A 22,156-nucleotide genomic window follows, 5' to 3' on the forward strand; every position below is an offset into this window, starting at 1 on the left:
ATTGGTTTGCAAAGATGACAATTCATTAAATGCATGCTTTTTAGAAAGATTGTCTTTTTTTTCCTGGTTCCAGATTTCTTTTATTATGTAGTTTTGTTTGATCTGCCTAGTTTTGTTTCTAACTGCACACACACACTTGTTGAAAACATGCGCGGGATGTATCGAACATGTTATCTATTCTCATATTATTGCGATAATAAAACATTTTCGTTCGTTCAATTATTTGAATAGGTTTTACTTGCAGTTTTCAAACATTTTCAATATTTCATGACTGAACTTTTGAATTCTTTAAGAGTTTAATGGCAAAAACATGCCACTTTTGTTGGAAAATACTCCTCATATGATCGCAATGTTTATATCATCTTTACAATGGCTGGTAAAAACAAATGTATTTGTTATTTGTCCTAATATTATTGTAATCCACCCCCCCCCCCCCTTAAAAATCTCAGAAATATGTGTTACGTTTTGCAGCCTGTGTAAAATGAAGTGTATAAAATAGAATTCATACAGGCAAAATACGTTTTGAATACAATGTTTCATTCCAACTTTGGCTACATTGCATTCCACGTTGGAAAAGAAAGAACAATAAATGATATAGACAAACCATGCAATTAGGGGCTCCCGGTTATAATTATATTCCAAATATATATTTACCAAGCAATAAGCTACCTTTTGTTCTTGAAGAAAATACCTATTGTGTTTAGACGCTTTTGTGCAGAGTATCCAGGTGATAATACAAAATAAAATAAAAAAAAAAAACATGCTGTGCTTAATTATAGCGGAGAAATCCATTTTTCTATTGTATTTATATTTAATTAGGGAAACTGTTGATGTTGGCGTTATGGTTTTAGGAATAGTCTCTGATTGAAATAATTCATTAGCATGAATGAAAATAGCAACATGTTTTACCTACATATCGAAGTAGCTGTAATGTACCTGGCTGTCCACCTATCTGTCTGCATGTCACTTTGTCCGCATGCTCCATAAATGCATACACATTTTGATGCGTTTAGAAATCACACACTTTTTAGAGTTAAACAATTAAATCATCATAGAAATACGGAGAGGAATGAGCTTTGTTTTAAGTTTTTTGTTTGATCTGCCTTAAAAAAAACAAACAAAAAAAAACGACACGTTGAACAAAAAGTCAAGACATGTTGACCCCCCCCAATTTTTTTGGACTGTAATTAAACGCAAGAGGCAGCTCAACCACTCATCCAAAGGGGGGGGGGGGGCGTTATGTCAAATCTGTTTCTATGGACTGGGGGACACGTTGCATGTTACAGAAAGATCCAATGCCAAGTCTTCTTTTTTACTCATACAATTTGGATTTTTTCCAAGCAGTGTGTTTTTAATTTTTTTAAGCATGACATAAACAAGAATGTAATCCTGAACCGTAAATATGCCAGCTCATCATTCAGAGTTTGCGTGTAGGGCATTCTGTCTTTGCGATGTCTTTTAATCATAAACACACATTTTTTGGTGTTCTCTACATTCTATCAAAGAATGGCTCTAAATGTTGGAGGGGGAGGGGGGCGTGCATTTAAAACATAACTGATTGAAATAAAGCCGTTACAATTAAAAAAAGTAGAATGGCATAGATTTTAACATAAATCCATCCATTCAATTAAAAAAACACCCTGTAAATTACGCCCAGTAGTATGAAGAAAGAGACATTTTCTCATGTAGAAACTGCCCCTGTGTTGGTGTGATGTCACCTGATTTGACAAGGGACTCAGGCGCGATATAAACTCCTGGCGATGTCTTCTAGAGTTCGATTGACAGACAGCTCTGAGAAGTGGAGTGAGAAATGTTAAGACTTGAAGGGAAAGACCCTAAAACAGGTCTGCACTATATCTCTGCAGATTTTAGTAACATACCTTCAAGGGTGTGAAAGCGAATGCATGCATCTCAATCTCTAGACGGGTCTGGACACATACAACACCCCGTTAGCTGCTAACCCTAACATAGTACTTCTATTATTATCAGTGTATTATAGTGGGAAATTAAAATAGTAAACAGGACCCTCTTAAGTGCAGGGTATGGATGCAGCCTGCAATCCATGTTCATTTCTTTAAGTCTAGGTGTTTCATGACCAGACAGTCAGTAGGCATCTGAAATTAGTTTGTCTATACTGTCACACCGAAGCAGCTGGGATGCATTGCGATCTGTACCCTGACATTTGAAAAAAGAAGGAATCTTCTACTTTAAAAACTCTGCAGACAGAAGCCTCTATTGTCAACCCACTAATAATACCCTCTTATGATCTTCGAGATACAGATCGCGGTGTCTTATATATAATCAAGGCATGAAGAATTATGGACGGTAAATGCTAGAAATAGCACAGTCCGCGATACTGTGTGTGGAGTGGGTTTTAATAAAGTGATTTTTTTTTTTTTTTTGGAATAATCATTTTCGCTGTCCAGCAGATATTATTATTATTATTTGTTTATTTAGCAGACGCCTTTATCCAAGGCGACTTACAGAGACTATGGTGTGTGAACTATGCGTCTTCTGCAGTCACTTACAACTACGTCTCACCCAAAAGACAGAGCACAAGGAGGTTAAGCGACTTGCTGAGGGTCACACAGTGAGTCAGTGGCTGAGGTAGGATTTGAACCGGGGACCTCCTGGTTACAAGCCCCTTTTCTTTAACCACTGGACCACACAGCCTCCCTGTGACAGTAGTGGCTCGGTTGCAATCCTAACTGCAGGGCCCACTAACTAACTAACTAACTAACTATATATATATATATACATACACACACACACACACACACACACACACACACACACACACACACACACACACACACACACAGACAATCAAAATAGCATCCCTAGTTAAAACTTTGCATGCAGTTTATAAGCAGCCTAAAGTTTTATACAAATCGGAGAGAGAAAGAGCAAACATGACTTTGCAGGTTTGGGAGGTAAGCCTCCCAACGCTTAGATTTAGTGTAACCAACATGAGTGCTCCACTTGCCAAGCAATATATACTGAAGACACCTAATATGGATAACTAGGAAAATACCTTTCAACTTGGCACCTCCATCCATCCTTTCTGCAAGACCAGGCAGGGGCAACCTCTTGGCCATTGGTTGAAGAAAGCTTTTGATTTGGGGGTTTTCCTATTAGTTCGCTTGGTAAATTATATAAAATTGCTGTAACGAATGTTGTTGTTTCTATAGAAATTTGTAGGGAGGTTTCAATCATTGATTTATAATAATCCCCCCCCCCCCAAAAAAAAAGAAAGAAAGAAAGAAAGAAGAATGCTTTATTGGTCTAACATAACCTTATGCATACTGAGCTATATAGTCATTCTATAGAGAACAAGGCCTTTGATTTGCTCGCTACTTCTGGGAGTATAAAGTGACTTTTCTTAATCACAGCTATCAGTGATCCTTTGTACCTGTTGGGATCAGGTGTGACACAATCTTGCTTTTGCCCCTTCAAGGTCATAGATTCGGCACAGTGGCTCACGTGAGTAGTCAAGCTGCGTAAGATTGGTTCACCGTGTGATTGTTTTAAAGGGTTATGATTTTATTTGAACAAGAAAAAGTATGGGATTAGATCATGAAGGGCGAGAGATAATGACACCGCAAGTGAGCGAACGTCAGTCGCGGGCCTCTCTTCAGCAGAAAGTTTGTTGCAAATAGCGTCCAATTGTGTGGTTTAATGTAGCAAACCAAATTTGGAAAGGCATTGCCTAAATTCATAAACCAGCAAACCTGTATGGAGCTAACCACACAGTTAGGTGTCACACAAGACGCAACTGCTGTTAAGTGAAGGTGCAAAAAAACGAGCCGTCAGAGTGGGACCAGCAAATGAAGCTAAGAGAAACGAAACGGCTTCTGCAGCTGTTTCTCTCGGTAACTGTACATTCTTTTAGGGCTCTTGGCAACATGATCAAATAGATGGGAGGGGTAGAGCTCTCGACACACCTCGCCAGTAAACAGATTAGACATCAATTAACAGACATCAATCATACTGCAGGTAATGTTCCATTCAGATGATGCAGGTCTAATATTTTTTATTAATATTAATAATTATTATTAATAATTTCTTAGCAGACTTATTATTTATTTCTTAGCATAGACTCCACAAGGTGTTGGAAGGTGTCTCAATGGTAGGTAACCCATTCATTCATATTTCATGCAATCGATACAGATGGGTAGGCAGAGCATTATGATGACGAATGTGTCATTCAAGTTCATCCCAAACCTGCTTATTTGGATTGCCCTGAAGTCTCTAGCAAGCTCCTGAAACCATTCCCACACATTTCCACTAGTGTACAAGTGCAGCATTCTTGGGTTGCCTTAATCCACAGTAATGCTTCATTAATGGAGTGTGAATTCAAATGTTTGTAGCTATGGCAGCGCCATAATTTAGATTTAATACAGTTAGAATAGAGAATCCACATCAGTGAAAGAGAAGCTGGTAGGTGTCAACCTGCTCATGAATTTGGCAATATGATTGGGTGACTCCTCTTCCCACGTTCATTCATGAGCACAATATGATTGGGTGATTCCTCTTCCCACGTTCATTCATGTGCACAATATGATTGCCTGCTTGTTCTATACCTCCCATCGAAACGTTTGTCTAAAGGTATGCATTGTGAATGTCACTGCATTACATTTTAATCACTCTGTAATTCATTAGCAGTTCTCCCTTTAGGCAAGTGGCCCTGGTCATGAATACAGGTGTGAATGAATAATTTGAAATGGTTAAACTGCTACCATTGTATAGGAGTCAGGAGTGATTTGTAGTGCTGAAGGTAGAGATTCAAAAGTAGGTGTCTTCAATACAGAGTGGGTCAGTGTAACTTTATTCTTAGGACACATTTGCAAGAAATCAATAGTTTGAAAGTATAATGTTAGCTATGGGCTTGGTAGAGCAGTTGAATGTGATTGTGGATTTAAGCACAGGCTGGAGCCAGACACAAAGTTGAAAGAGTTCTACTTCTTTGTACTCTGCCAGCAATATAATGAAGACCAAACCCTTAGAATGGAGATGGGAAATTCAGCAAAACGACTGCCATTGAAATCTGGCCAAAAGTGTAGAAAGCATGGGACATATATTTGTTCTTACATTTACAGTATTTCCTTTCACAATGCCCAGTTGTACACTTTCTTTCTTTTTTTCTTTCTTTCTTTCTTTCTTTCTTTCTTTCAGCTATCCATATGTGGTATTAAAAATACTTTTAAAAAAATATTTTCAATCAATGAAATAGAGGAGCTTTATTTAAGGAAAGTATTCCAACTTGCATTGATCTGCAACACTACTAATAGACACTGTATATAATTTTTTTTTTTTATTTGCTCCAGTTATCATTAAACTCTCAATGCGGGGAGTAAGTTGGCCAGGCTTCAATATTTTTCTCGAGAATTTATTTAATGTGATCAACATTGTGTTTGGAAAGATTTAATCAGGAACACATTGAGGAAAACATATGGAAAGCAGGAACAATGTCTTCTGGTGAAGGGTGGGGGGTGGGGGGGGGGGGGGGAGCTGGCCACATCACAAGGGAGACTTGGGGCAGTCCCAGCTCAGTGATCTGCTGCAGCTGGGAAAAGGGGAGCGCTGAACAGTGAGAAAGGCAGCCAAAGAAATACCCAACCCAGGCAAGAGCTGGGGAGGAGGGCTGTTTCAAATCACAGTCCTGAAGAAAAACAGGGAGTGAAGCACAATTCCACTGCCGGGATAGTGTTACTATCTGAAGAAAACTGCTCTGAAGAAAAACTGCTGGAGAGTAACTAATGAAAAACTTGAAGCTCCACTATTTATTTAATATGTATATAGATAGATAGATAGATAGATAGATAGATAGATAGATAGATAGATAGATAGATAGATAGATAGATAGATAGATAGATAGTCTCTACATAGAGTACATATATTTTAGCTGATTTTATGACTCCTAATAACATCACTAAACACAATACAAATGTGAGCTGGGCGATTGGAACATACAGGCATCTATTTAACTGTCCAAAGTTGGCCTGTCCACTCCTGGTCTTTGTTCCAACTCTGTTCTGAACCAATTAAACCTCCATCATCCAGACCCTGGAGTGGTTCATTATCTAATTTTACCTGTTAAACCTGGAGTGGAATGCCCCTCCTGGAGTGGGATTGATGGAACACCCTTGCTCTATAAAGACTATATGCACTGGTAGATGTTTGATTTTCATAACCATGGTTCTCAAATGTTCATTCACTTGTGATATTTAGAACTGCCAATGCTTAGATCAGTGGAATAGACCTTGTGATGTAATTCGATATTAGTTCTTAATTCTGAACAAACTAAGAAAGTCACGATGTCTGTTATGACCAGGAAATTGTCTTCATACATATAGACCACCTTTAGGTGAGCAGATAACCTTTCTGATCATGTGAAAGACAAGCCGGGCATATCAGAGTCTCCCTTGTATGTCATTTTTCCATTTTGCTCCCCAACATTCCGCCCTTCCAGAAATATGTTCCACTGTACTTAATGCTGCACATTTCCAAAACACAAACTTACTGCAGCAGTGTGGAGTAGTGGTTAGGGCTCTGGACTCCTCACTGGAGGGTTGTAGGGGACAGTGCTGCTGTACCCTTGAGCAAGGTACTTTACCTAGATTGCTCCAGTAAAAACCCAACTGTATAAATGGGGAAGTGTATGTAAAAAAATAAATAAATAATGTGATATCTTATAACAATTGTAAGTTGCCCTGGATATCTAAGAGTTATTTTTCTTGATCTAAAACAGCATTTACTTTAAGTCATTTCACTAATAAATATATATTTTTTTCAATTATTTCGTGTTCCAAGCTAAATATTAAAATATATTTGGAATTATAACACTTTAGTGTCGGGTTGTATTTTTTTTTCCTGAATTCCTAAATTGAAAATCACTCTGCTTTTATTGCTGCAAGTACAAGGCATGCCTGTTAAGGCATGTTTCCTTTCAGAAAAGAGAAAGATTCAAAATTAGATTTTGAAAACTTTTATTGAAACACTATTCATTGATGGCCCCGTGGCAAGGATAGTTTTGTGGTGATGTCAGATCAGGAAGAGAGACACAGTTCTGCGAGGTATGAAGCGCTGCTGTGCGTGTTTATTAATTAAATAAAAGGTTTGAACACAAAACACTGAACACAAAAACAAAATGGCACGGTGGTCAAAACAGACACACACACAAAACAGCGAACCAAACAAGCTGGTTTAAAGCCAGCACGAGTAGCAATTGTTTACTATTTCTGTTTGCACTCACGTTTCTCGTTCTTACTCCCTGAACACCTGACCCCGAGTGAGGGATCCGTGCCTCTTATGCAGCTGTGCCAGGACTTGATTGCTTGTAATCATTCAATCGAGTGCAGGTACAGTCTGTGCATGAACATACAAACATATTAAATGATAACAACACACAACAAAACACAAAATACGCACAGAGAAGGGGTATACCCAGAAAAAGCACTGGCACTATACCAGTATCCTCCATTCTCCTTCCATGGTCTAGTGGAGATCCTAAATTAGGCTTGGCTAGATGAGATGCCATCCAAATTTTAGTTTGCCATAATGCCACGTCACATGCTGTTTGAAGCTGTCTTCACATGGTGGTAGCTTTGCAAGGCCAGTATTCTTTTTTGTTGACAGTTTAACTCGCAGTTTATTAATATTTTCATAGTTTTGCTTTCCTTACACATTTTGGTGAGAATTTCCATAATTTTCATGTTTTCCATGCGTAATTTTATGTTTAAACCAATTTTTACAAAAACGGTACCACAGTGGCACAGTACAACAAGGCTAATCTTGATCTGGAGAAAGTTAGCTTTGAAATGATACATGTTGTAGCCGTGTGGCCAATGGGTCCATTACGTCACTCTAAAGCGTGCCCCATCCGCACAGCTAATTGTCTATATTCACAGAAGCATATGAGTATTGATGCAGATATCCATTCCAATACAGAAGCTAACTAAGCATTCTCTGAATAGCCTGAAGCCACCAGCAAAGCAGATTGAAAACCCAGATGAAGCCACACCCGAATCTGAACTGCACACTTCATTATTCATTTCCATAGAGTCTGAAATACAGAAACTCTCAGGGATCTTTAATTTTATTTTCTGGTAACTCTACCCTTAAGATGCTCCCAAATACATACCCCTAAAATTTGAATTATGGTGCAGATATCCTTATAATGGCTTTTAAAAAGTATAGATGAAGCAGTGTGGAGTAGTGGTTAGGGCTCTGGACTCTTGACCGGAGGGTTGTGGGTTCAATCCCCAGTGGAGGACACTGCTGCTGTACCCTTGAGCAAGGTACTTTACCTAGATTGCTCCAGTAAAAACCCAACTGTATAAATGGGTAATTGTATGTAAAAATAATGTGATATCTGTATAATGTGAAATAATGTATAATGTGATATCTTGTAACAATTGTAAGTCGCCCTGGATAAGGGCGTCTGCTAAGAAATAAATAATAATAATGAACATGATTGTGGTACGACTCCATTGGTTAGATTGTCAAATCTCTTTACTACTTACTTTATATACTCCAATAAAACAATCTTCAGCTTATTCTTGTTAGTTTTCGAATATAAAATAGAGATAATGATTGCTAAGTAAATAGCTTTGAGAAGCCTGTCCCTTACTAACACAGTTTCAATTATCTTCACCACGGTTGTTGCTCCTTTTGTTACTTGGCAACTTTAAAAAAGTTAAAAAGCTCCTTAATCAAACTCCCAGGGATAGTGTCCATTAACATCATGAACAGAATCTTCATCAAGTGTTGTCAAGGGCAACAGTTCAGTTTGGTACTTTACCTGTACCAGAAAATACTTCACCTATAATAATTATAAGCAGAAGAATGGTTTGTCATAGTTGACTAAATGACGTGGTGGGTCTCATACCACAGTAATCTTTTTGAATAGGATAGTGCTGCATTTCTGTTGTGAACTAAACAGAAAACTGGGCTGAGGGAGCTGTATTTAAATAGAACCAGTGATTTACAGTCTTTTCTTTTGACAGTTTACTTCCATGTGGTTGAGCCTCTCGTTTCCCAAGGTTTCTGAAGGTTGAGGCTAGTGGTCTGGGTGGAGCTCTGCTGGGTTGTAGGGTTCTTTCTTCCATCAGCTGGCACCAGAACCTCTTAGGAACCGTCCACTTCCGAGAAGTGCCAGTGCTAATCATATAGAGCACATACATTGCAATTTTCTATACGCTGTGGTTTTGCTTGAGAACTTCCCCCGCTATAGACAGGACTTTCAAGTCATTGAACAAATCCAAGTGTTAGATTGTTCTCCAGAGGGTATATTTTATGACCTGAACAGTGCAACCTAAATACTGCCCTTTCATCCTATTTGAATCCCTCTAGTCTTATTCACATTGGGTATTTATATTGACCCCAATATCAATCTCAAGTTTAAGGCATCTCAAGGGTCTAGAGTAAACATAAAGTACCCGGTAAAGCAAGGCTTCCCAAACTGGGGCACCCCTGTGTCTTCTGGTTTTCACTCCAACTCCAGCTCTGAATTATGTAACTAAACCCTTAATTGAACTAATAATTTGCTTCATTTTACCTTTTTAATTGTTCTCAGCTCTAAAAAGTTGCAGATTTGAAGTTACTTATACAATGTTATAGTTAACTTGAAATCTGCAACTTTTTAAGAAACAATTAAAAAGGTCAAACTAAGCGAATTATCAGTTCAATTAAGGGTTTTCGTTAAGTAATTGAGAGCTCAGTTGGAATGAAAACCAGCAGACACTGCAGTCTTTTTTAGACCCAGTATATCTTGCTAAATGTTTCCTTTTTTAAAATAATTTCGCATCGCACTGATGTTTACTGCCAACGCAGTTATTGCGTACTAGTTGCCATGGCTGCTGGAAAAGAAGTTCCAAAGACTCCACTTCCCAAGAGCCTTTGGAACAACAAATATCTGGCTCTCCAATGAGTCATATTATCTGAATTATCCCTGATTTTAATCAACCTGGAATCAGAGCTACAAGCTAAAGACACACAAACAAGACCAAAGTGTACGGACATGCAAAAAAAAAAAAAAAAAAAAAGCCACAACAGCAGTAAGTGGAACACAGCAAAACAAAGCAAGGGTCAAACTACTGCTGCTTTTTCATTATGCTCTAAAGGAATCTGTTAATGAATGCTGTAACACTTTTTCCACATTTGCAACTGTAAAGACCCTCCATGTAAATGCTTTTTTATTAACGGAAGTTTAGCGTTTGAAGTTTGCAGGACCATATGTTGCCAGACGGGCTGTACAGAAGGCAGGTATAATCATACATTAAATTCACAACATGTAGTTTACTGACATCTGTATAGCAGGAACCGAGGCTCTGCTAAATTGGCATTTTTTTAACAGTCTATTTTAACAAGGCGTGTAACACCTGGGGGCAGGTTGTTGCTTTTTCTTGAACGTTTTCTTTGTAGCCCGACAGACTTTTCAAGACGTATGTCCCATGCACATACAATATTAATGTTTTACTGTATATCTGCTGAAGTTTGAAAATGTTCTTTAAACAGTGTGCATACGGTTTTCTTATTAAATGCATAGTTATAAAAAAGGATACCAATTTTAAACAGAGGTCTTGAAACAGTAGCACATTGGTACTAGTTCCCAGTGTTTAATGGGTCATACCATTGTTCCTACGATAGCTAGGTTAAAATATAAAACTTTTAGCTGCCTTGGCACCGCCATTGGCCCTTAGGACAGAACCATTGTAGTGCCACCTCATTCCATCAGGTATCAAAGCAAGACACCCAGCAGGAGTAGATACTCCCAGCAGAGGTACACAGAGCACTCGTGTCATTATCTTGTTATGCGTGTTCTGGATGTTTCTCTAATATAGCTGGCTTCACTTCTGGGCTTCAGTGCATAGTGCAGGATCTTTCAGTCTTTCGCTGGTTACAATAATGATGAACCCTAACCAGAACCCCCCTAGAACTATACACATTTAACTTTGTGGAGTATTGGCACATTTATTTCACAGTTCTAATGTATTTTTTTGTTTGTTTATAACATCCCCTACTTCCATCAGCGGGCTACACACTAATAAATAAAACTGATGCAATGAACCACACTGTTTCCACAGACGCTAGCCTTGTTGGGGCTTATTTGTCGTGACAGGAGCCAACTTAATTAACACAACGTGGAGAATAAAAATGCACACATGCAGTGTATGTGCGTCGCAACTTCTTAACTACTGTTTGAACTTGAGGTGCTTCTCTGACAGAGACACATAATGGTTCCGCACTAGCACCAGACACACTGTAGCTACCCCATTGTTTGTGGGTACCCTTTGATGATGTTGGCCCTTGATTGTGGTGCACATGAGGGAGGAGATTTGGAACTCTAAGTTAGAGTGTATTTGAAAGTTCAATGACAATGCAGTGGCATTACAATGACAAGGCCAGCTACAATGGCATGAGCCATAGGTGGAATGGTACCCCGCTGGTATCATGGCAGTACCACTGCTGCACAGTACCCTGGTACGAGTATCATTGAGATAATGCATAATGCATTCCTTCCATCTGAAATCTGCTTTCTGGTGGTTTTCTGAGAATGCTGCCATTCCAGGATCACCATGGGGTCTTAATGGACACATTGGTCAACACAGCCACTGTGTTAAGGGACAAGCGGCACCCACTATCATGCCCCTTGTGAAGTCACTGACATCCTTCTGATTGCCCATGATTGTTGCTGAATAGCTGCACACAACTCTCAGACCGCATACAGTATATTTGTCTAGTGGATCACACAGCATATTACATGACCACATCATTTTGCATAACTTTGCAGACTATGGAATTCTCCTGGGGTTTTTTTGGTAGAAGTGTAGTATTCATTTGAATGCAACTAACGGTAGTCTATTAAACAGTCTATTAAAACATATCTTCATATTATTTTAGTGTGTTTAGTTGTTGCCACTAACTTTGGAAGTTAGATCATGAAGTGGACTTTGAGAATGTTGGGTGTGTTGTTCTGAATTCTGTGAATGCTGTTAACACACACACACACACACACACACACACACATTGAAACACATACAAGCTCTGATGAAATGATAAGACAAAGAGTTGCATTGAGAATTTTAAATAGCAAAGAGACCTGTGCTGGTCTTTGAGCACCTGGTGCCTGCAGCAGGCTCTTACACGCTAGAGTCTTACATCGGCAATGCTGGACTGGCATGTTGCCATTTGATAACTCAACCCAGACTCTAGGAATCTGGCTTTTGTCTTGTTGCATGTACAGAAAATACATCTGCAAAAAGGCAAACATATTGGATTAGAAATCAGATTCAGTTGGGATAATAACTTTAAAACCTCAGCAATAGGAAACATAACAGAGTGAGTATATAATTTGCCATAAACATAGTCATTAAAAATGCTCTGATCCAATTTAAAGATATGCAGTGTGAAAAACATGCATTTTTTGTCTATAATACTGTAATAAATTGTCGTACTAACAGCAAACGTGTTTTCCTCCGTGTATGTTCCCTGTTGTTATTCCAGTTAGGTCCATGCCTGTAATAGTTTTAATACGCTGACATGTATGATCCTGTTGTCATCTTGTCTAAACCCCCTTGTAAAAGAGTCTCCAGGCTCAACCTAGAATAGTATCTTTGTATAAACGTGTTCTTCTGCATAACTGGGTCCCTCCTTTGGTTTTATGAACACAGGCATTTAATATGCAGTTACAGTTGAAGTAAATATATACGTTTACCTCAATATTAGTGCAAAAAGAAATGTATCACAAAAAAAACCAAAACGATATGTCTTATATTTATACATCAAGCAATGAGAGATCTAGTATCAAATAACTGTTCTTTGTCCTGAGTGAATATATACACACACACACACACATATATATATATATATATATATATATATATATATATTGACTGGAGAGGAGGCGTATAGTGGGACACTATGGCCCCCGAGGGATGTACTATAGTTACCAACATGGGTCTATAATGCCCGAAGATGCAGACTGATGGAATTGTCCCTTGGAGGTCACTACAGTTCTTCCCGAGGGGCCTTTAGTGGGTTTATTTATGTTTTTGAAGTCCATAGCACATAGTTATTAATGTTTTTTGGCATAGAATTGTCCATCTGACTTTTTCACTGCGGCATAGAATTGTCTGAGGAGTCAGTTGAGTCTGTGAACATCATATTTATTTACACATCTAGTTGGATTTGTTTGAATTTTAGGAAGTCAGTTCTTATGACGATTTTATTATTTGTTTTGTCGTATATTTTGTTGTCCGCCATTTTGCCTTGTTGTGTGAAGAGAGGAAGGACGTTCAACATGATGATGTAATTTAAAGGAATTTGTAAAAAAAAAAAAAAAAAACTATTGACCATAAGCAGCGACACAGGGGCAATAGTTGGATCTAATTTTGGTCATGTGATGAGGTTTTAACCAATCACATGCCGTAATGTCTAAGCACTGAATCATAAATATATATATAATGATCACATTATCTTGCATTCATTCCTCATTAGTGGAATAACACAGTGTAACCTCTACAGGATTTTACCCTCATGAAATACAGTGGTACTAAAATGTAGTCAAATATTTATTACACACAAAAGATTAGAGAACATTCATATATCGTTAATGAATCCCCAAAACAGTGTAGACCAAAATAGATTTTTAAATTGAGCTTTTGATCCATATTCCAACATCCGTAAGAATTCTTCAATCAAATAGTAAAACCTGAAGGTCATGTCTTAGCAACAAAAAAGCTTCTCCTTTTATATGGTTTTGACTCCTTATCAGAAATCATAATGAACCAATAAATAAATGAATGAAAAAACCTCCAACCCAGACATGCTGCTTACTTCGTTTTACCAACGAGAACCTCTCTTTTTAATTCCCTGTAAATTACAAGCTGCAAAGGGGCAAATTGTATATAAGCTTCTCAAATTGAACCTGTCAGAATATGTTATTAAACTTCAAAACACTCAGCCCTTCAGCTCAGAACACCAACAGTATATATTGTACATGGGCAGCAGTGTGGAGTAGTTGTTAGGGCTTTGGACTCTTGACAGGAGGGTCGTGGGTTCAATCCCAGGTGGGGGACACTGCTGCTGTACCCTTGAGCAAGGTACTTTACCTATTATTTGTTTATTTATTATTATGTGTTTATTTAGCAGATGCCTTTATCCAAGGCGACTTACAGAGACTAGGGTGTGTGAACTGCGCATCAGCTGCAGAGTCATTTACAATTACGTCTCACCCGAAAGACGGAGCACAAGTGACTTGCTCAGGGTCACACAATGAGTCAGTGACTGAGGTGGGATTTGAATCGGGGACCTCCTGGTTACAAGCCCTTTTCTTTAACCACTAGACCACACAGCCTACCTAGATTGCTCCAGTAAAAACCCAACTGTATAAATGGGTAATTGTATGTAAAAATAATGTGATATCTGTAACAATTGTAAGTCGTCCTGGATAAGGGCATCTGCTAAGAAATTAATAATAATAATAATAATAATAATAATAATAATAATAATAATAATAATAATAATAATAATAATAATAATAATAAATAACAGAATAAACATTTCTGTCTGCTGAGGTGTCATTGAACATCCTTGAGTATGCCATAAAGTAGGCTCTTTACAGTTAAAGAATTTTTAATATCTGGACCAGTTCCGTAACCAGTATGGCCAGATTAAAACCAGCTCTTTCCAGCAATGGTGTAGAGGAAAAAGTATTAGCTGTTCCATTTAGGGAACATTTGTGTAGAAACAGTTGTAGGTTTGTGTATTTTACTGACATTGCTGTGAAAGAACTAAGGGCACAAAGCAAAAAAGAAAGCCATTAAGTTGCTTATAAAAAAAACAAAAAACAACATGCATTTAAAAAAATCACAAGTCTCTTAAGTTCCTACAGACAGGACGTTAAAACTATTGCTCGGACCCTGACAGTTATAGAGGAGTGGCTTGAAAATCTAAACGAATGATCCCCATTGCCGCGTTCTCGGATCGGCAGCTCTTACAGCAGCGTATGTCTCTGAGTAATCCTCTCCTGACAAACTTCCAACACTTAGTACAACTAAAGGCACTCGGTACAAAATGACAAAATTGCTGCTGGTGGTAGTGGTTATTAGTGGTCTAGGGATTCCAACGAGATTTTTAAAAGCCATTTTATATTACATGGTAATGAAGAGTCTCTTCATTAAGAGGCAAACCTGTCCTTTTCTGTTTGTCAAAGGCAAGAAAATGCACGCTTGCTGCCTTTGCAAGAAAATGCTATATCTTCTTGTGCAAATAATGACAGAGATAAATTGACAGCCCTTTATATTTTCTAATACCCCATATGGCAGTATCTGGAAAGTAGAGTAGTTAACTGGAAATGCAGTTTTGTGACATGATAACTGTACAGTTTGAGATCCCTATGATATTTAAACCCAACTGATAGCTAACCGGCTCCTAACAGTAATACACCCTTTTTCCATACTTGTCTGTAGAAAATCACTGCTCCATTGCATCCCAGGATCCTGTAATATGATCACTGGCAAGCTTTAGTCTCCATGGAATTCAATCTTTTGTTTTTACAAGGGGGATACAGCTATTTGAACTCTCACCTTTTCGAGTTTGCCTTAGGATACTTCTTTTTTCGTGGGATGGGAGGGATAAATCGGTGTTTGAGAAAGTATTGTTCTGGTGTGTACAGCTATGGCCAAAGGTTTTGCGTAGCCCTATAGAATGAGCTAGTTTTAGATTATCCCTCCATTACAGCAAAATCAGTGGTTAGAAATAAAAGGAGAGTTTCCTATCTAGGAAGTGTTCAATTAGAGGGTGGATATTCTTGTCCGCGGGCTTTGGTAGGAAAGTGAGCTGCAATCATTTAATTACGAGTCTTTCCACTGTCTCCTCTGGGACAAAGGCTTTTAAACAGGAAGCCATGGTCCCCCCATGTCCCATCTTTTTCTGCCAAAATGTCTTACCCCCACCCCCACCCAAGTTGTTTCTGGTAGTACCATTTGTCTTCTATTTTATTGTGCTATTCATACTTACCTTAGGTTGTACATGCTTCACCATGTGTAGGAGTGTTTGGCTTCTATTCTGTGCCCTGAATCCCTGCTGTATGACCATTTGTTTTACTATTCTTTACTGTACTTTGCTATACTTTTGCCACTGCACACCGCAGAGATTGTTGAGAAGGGGACTGTCCATAGTCTCATCTACGGCGCTCCCATTCTCTACCTCCCCTTCCTCTCTGTTAACACAAATACATTCCAGCTCCAGACTTGCTTGTAGTCTGCAGCTTAGACTCAGACACCCACTCCAAGAGAGAAACCGGATGGAAAATATTACTGAATTCTTGCCGAACTTCGGATTATGTACTACATTATTGGCCAAACAGAATTCAAATCTATCCTCTTGTTTTTTTTATTTTAAAGAGACAATTCTATAAAAAATGAAATAGAAATTGTTTAAAAATACAGGTAAATTGGCTACGTTGTATCTACTATTTTTAAATGCATCCATAACATTCAGGTCAAATGCATAAGCAACTAAGTCAACGCAAAAGCTTTGGTTAGCACCTTTATCAATGTTCTTGTTAAACTGTACACTGACACCGAAACATTAAAACAAAATAAATACAGTAAAAAAGGAAAAGCAGCTGCTTATGCATTTACTTAAACATTCATTCAAAATAATTAGAAATCACATATGAGAAATCAACCAATCACCCTGTAAGGTTTAATTCCAATTCCAGTGCATCTTATCCTACATGATAGATGCTATTCCTTGCATAAAACAAGACAAGGTTGAAAAAACCTTTTGAATGTTTAAGAGTAGTTCCTGAGTACAGTCTTCATTTTTGTGAAATATAATAAGTTACTATCTCATGTGTAGGGTGTCTTTTGTTATAAGAAACATCAGTTTGCACAGTTTTCCTGTACAAGATAAACCATTTTTAACAACCCTACATGCCCCATATTAACTTGTCATATAACACACAAGAGCATACAGAGTTTGTATACTTTGTGATTCTCTCACAGAGACTAGTTCTAACAAAGCCAAAGTAGGTGTTGTAAAATGGTCGATCCTCACTTGTAAAAGGGGGAGGGTGCGGTCTTGTCATGATGTACTACAGGCTAGCTAAGACACAGGCTTCCCTGGAAAAGGAATGCAGAGGTCAATGACATTTAAAAGATTTAAAGCTACAGTTTGTGCAGAAAATAAGGATGGGAAATGGAATGTGCATGCTTTTAAATCTATGGGGAAATGAATGGCGAACACTTTGTTATGTTCTTTTAAGATGTCCCTGATATACACACATTTGGGTGTGGTGCCACTCAGTAAAGGTGTATCATGAATATTATTGATCTTAAATAATGCTAACGCAGTGGGATAGCAATGCAATGGTACTGAGGAGCAATGGCAACTGCAATGGGATCAGCATGACATTATTTATTTATTTGGCAGATGCCTTTATCCAAGGCAACTTACAGGTGTCACAAGCAGTACAGGGTTACAGTGCAACATTGATATTTAAATACAGTATAATTTACGGTAAGTGCACATACTACTACTAAAATACAATATGAACTAGGATGCAACAAGTTAGGATTACAAGAGGTTATATCTACAATTACATATTACTAGCGCAATAGTGCAAGGAAAGTGCATTAGCTGAGCATCCAGTAACGTGGTGCTGAGGTCAGACCAGTCCCATGCAGAGCAGGAGGGGCAGATCAAGAGATATACAAGTGCAGTCTAAACATATTGTCTAGGGAACATATTCTGATTTCAACAGCATGCTAGTGAGAACAAGCAGAAAAGCAGCACAGTTCCTATCTGATCATGTTTGTGGTTACACTGTTTTATGTTTGGCACAGTTTGCTGAATAAGTTTCCCTTTAATTGTCGTTCTGTAGGTTTGGATAACCTCAGCAAATTATTAAAGGTGCGCTCACCTGTAACACTGGAAAGCAATCCAGGAAAGAAAACCATAAAGCATTTCCTTGGGCGATATTGGTTTCTTGCTGTTTTCTGAACTTCAACACCCTGTAACTTTTATAATACTTCTTGCTGCTTCAGCCTTCTGTGTATTATAGATATTGTTGCAAATTTCTATTGTTGCAATTATATCAGAAAAGGGTTAGGGTTATGATTATATCGTGCAAAAGGATTTACATATTAAGTGCATTGTAACTATGCATAATAACATTGTAATGATGCAAAAGTACACATGTATTTACTAAGTAACTACTATGTAAATACACAGTAATGTAATGTAAAGTGTTACCTTTGTTGTATTTATTTCAAATGTATTGATTATTAACACTATATACTCATACAATTATAGAGAGCCCAACAGACCCAATTGCCATAGCCCTGAAACAATTAGCCTATACACAGCAGGCATGCATTTAATGAAGCTGGATTAGCCCCAACAAGCCAATCTGAATGCTTAGTCCAATAAGAGAGTAAGAATGTTCCAAAAGGCATGAGACTAATGGTTTAAGATCTGTAAAGAATTCCACTAAATCATGAATCTAGGAGGTATTGTGGGTTGGTTACTCAGAGCAATGTCTGTAGTTAATAAATACACATTTTTCTAAAGGAGGTTTTGAACAGACATGACTGTTTTTGCCATGAGCTGAAGTAGGTCTTAGTCAGATTTGCCTGGGAGGTGAAGGTGGTTTGGTTGAGCTCAAAAAACAGTTTCAAATGGTGGCATTGCTAGACTTTATTTAGCTTTGGGCAAAGGATTCCGAATAGGTTTAAAAACGTGCATTGCTTTTTTTATTGTGTTTTATAGAAGTATGATATTATGGTTGCACTTTATTTGAAGGGTGATTTACTGCACTGTAATTACAATTATTTTACATGCACTTGACCTATGAAGTCATACTTTGAAAAGTGCATAGGATCATTTCTTTGGGGAAAAAAATATCTGCATGTGAATTTTGAGACCTACAGGGCGTAACTTTATTTCCTAAGAGTAACCCATAAATTAGATGCTCAATAAAACTAAAGAGATTTCTAAGTCTGGTGTGGTTGACAAATATTGGCAGTCACCATCCAAGACAATCAAGAGGGTGAAATAAGGAAAACATAGTTACTGGTAAATGGATCACTTTTGGGGAAATCAGTTTCAAATATAAAGTACAAGAAATGCAGTAGATATATCTAAAAGTGTTACCAAAGGATTGCAAGAGGAATCCAGAGAACCACACCTGCAATCTCATAACAAGTACAGTGTTGTTGGTATATCCCACTTGTGCCGATGTGGGAGTATTTTGCATTGTCCGCTGTGTACACCCCTCAAACTGTCCTGTGGCACTGCAAAAAATCCATCCTGAGATTTGACTGCAATGTGGATTTACTGTAAGAAAACACAAAGGAGTTACAGTGAGTCACGGACTCCCTCCTTACAGACATGTGGTCATCTTTATAAACTGTTCCAGAGTTTAACAATCATGGAATGAATTACTGTTTTTTCCCCCACTTCAAACCCAAGTAACTTAATCTAAGCTAGTCACCCTTATTCTATACATGAAATGTATACACTGTACCGCCTTCCAATGTACGGAGAAAAATAAAAAATAAACTGGAATTGTCCAGAAATAAACTCAAATCCCTGGGCTACATAGCTAACAATGAACATAAACTGAGTGAAGTTTTCTGTTGCAGTTTAAAATGTTTGAAATGAGTAAGAGGTAAGGAATGTAACTCCAATTATGGACTGCCAGTGACACACCTAGAATAATCGCAGGCACATTAGCTACATAAAACACCTGCTAGCCATTGCTGTATTAATAACTAAAGGACCAAATCATCTGTATTGTAAAGATGGGAGGGGAGTGCATATAGAACAGAAATAACAGAAAGTAAGACCAAATGAGCACATGCATTTTGCCTAAATAGTGAAGCGGGCAGCATACCCCAGAAAGATGCCCTCTAAAAGCTAACAGGACTAGAATCTTGAATCATTGGACATTTACATTATATTAGGCAGTCTAAGTGATCAGATTGCACAGTGTGGATCTCACCAGTTGGCTTCAGAAGCAGAGAGGGTTTTTTTTGTGTGCTAAAGGATTGTCACTTAGAACTGTTCATTTGTCAGAAGGGAATTCAAAGTTATTTGCACTGTGAGGCCTGAGCTGTACATAGAAAATCATGTTATCATTTAAATTGTATTCTACATACTGGGTTACATAAAGTAAAAGCTTATGCTGGAAAATATCTAAAGCAAACAAACGTGGTCTTTAATTACGTAGTTCCTGAGTCCTGAGTGGTCCTGGAGCCCCCTTTACATCAAACACTCACGCAGTTCAACAAAGGTAAACACAGTCTGTGTATATATATCTACTGGTGGGGATATTGCCAGCTGAGTTTCAGTGTTGGGGAGACGCTGAAACACTGGATTGTGGATCAGGTCAGGACGAGTTGAAGTTAAAGAGAGAGAGAGAGAGAGAGAGAGAGAGAGAGAGAACGGAACATTGGGGGGGATGCTGAATGGAATTTTATTAGGATGATATCTTTACAACTAAATGGAATACCTTTAGGGCATAAAAAGGAATGTTTCACCAAGAACACAACACCTGCGCAGTTTTAGGCCAGTCCTCTACATTGGATATGCCAGTCTGTGTGTCTATTCTATTACAAATGTTTATTTCGATATACAATGGTAAAAACATAGCAAAGTGCACTAAAGTGTATTTCAAATGTCTTTTACATGTTATCTGTTTAAAGTTATGGAGAAATCCTAATAAATGCATACGTAGTAAAGCAAAGTAAAGAAGAGAGATGTGTTACTCACCAATGTAAAAAAAAAACATGGCGAATGTATCAATGCAGATGCTACTTCTTTATCAATTCCATATCATCTGATATACAATCATTTTACTTGTTAAGAACATAATAAAAGTTTGGGATCGAGAATAAGACATTTGGCCCATCAAAGCTTGTCTCTTCTACTATTTCGCTGACCAAGGGTAGCAAAATTAATATGACAGAATCTATTTGTGTTTTCAATGTTCCTAGTGCTTTAGATGCTGCTACTTGATCTGGTAGGCCATGCATTTCTAACTCGCCATGTAAATAGCCTTATGGTATTAGTCAGATAGTTGTCAGTCATGGATGCACTCTATGATAAACTCTGATAAACCGATCCATGATTCACATAAGCTGCAATGCCTTCTAAAAGCTTTGAAGTAAAAAGACTATGGACTCCTCAAACCTGGACAGAGGTTCTTATTTTTAATTTCCTGAGGGGTAGCAACACCAGCCCCAAATCAAAGTTTAATAGGTATGTTAAAATCATAAACTACTGTATGACCTGCATAGAGGCTTAAAGTACAGGTATAAGAGCTAAAATAAATAATTGTAAACCTAATAAAAACCTAATGCCTAATATTACTTTTTTTCTGTGTAAAACATGCACACGTAACATTAAACATGTATTTTTTTTTAATGATTGAAAACACAGCAATTGATTATTGAGAAGGCCAGCCAAACTGTGGGGCTTCTGAGAGTGTTTTAAAACTCCTCAGTAAGCAATCGCTGCTTTTCCAATGACTAATGTGTTTTCAAGGTTGTCTTGGAGAAAACGTTTTGACTACAAAGGCTTTCCAAGTGTCTTTATTTCACTTCTTTTCTTTCTTATTGAAGATCCTCACTGAGATGTCTAAAGTGATCCATATGAAATTGCCAAGCTGTGCTGTTTGAGAACAGCAGTTAAACTCTGGATCCAATTTATACAGACTGTCTTCCAGCAGTATATAGCTGAGAGCTTCTAAAAGCAGTGTTTTGCAGAACATGGCTATTTTGGTCTTGTCTGCTAATCACTATAAATGTACATTCATTTTTTATGTACAGTTGTTTGACAATTACATATTATTGCCCCATACCAACACTTACTAGTAGGTTTTACTAGGTGTACCTTTTTATGGGTAGGTAAATAATTCACTTAATTGTTTCATTACCTCCAATGTGTGTTTGTTGTCAGTATACATTAAATATTTTTATGACCTTTTTCATGGTCCTTGTCAAATTTTATTTCTTTTTTAACATCCTAATTAATAAGCAAAAAATACATTTAAAAAAATTAATCAACAGAACAATTTTCTTCGATGTCCTGAGATAACTTGTTAAATCAACATTAACACTTTTTATGTCCTTTTTTTTTTTTT

The sequence above is a fragment of the Acipenser ruthenus genome, chromosome 28 (assembly GCF_902713425.1).
Source record: "Acipenser ruthenus chromosome 28, fAciRut3.2 maternal haplotype, whole genome shotgun sequence".
Lineage (NCBI taxonomy): Eukaryota > Metazoa > Chordata > Actinopteri > Acipenseriformes > Acipenseridae > Acipenser > Acipenser ruthenus.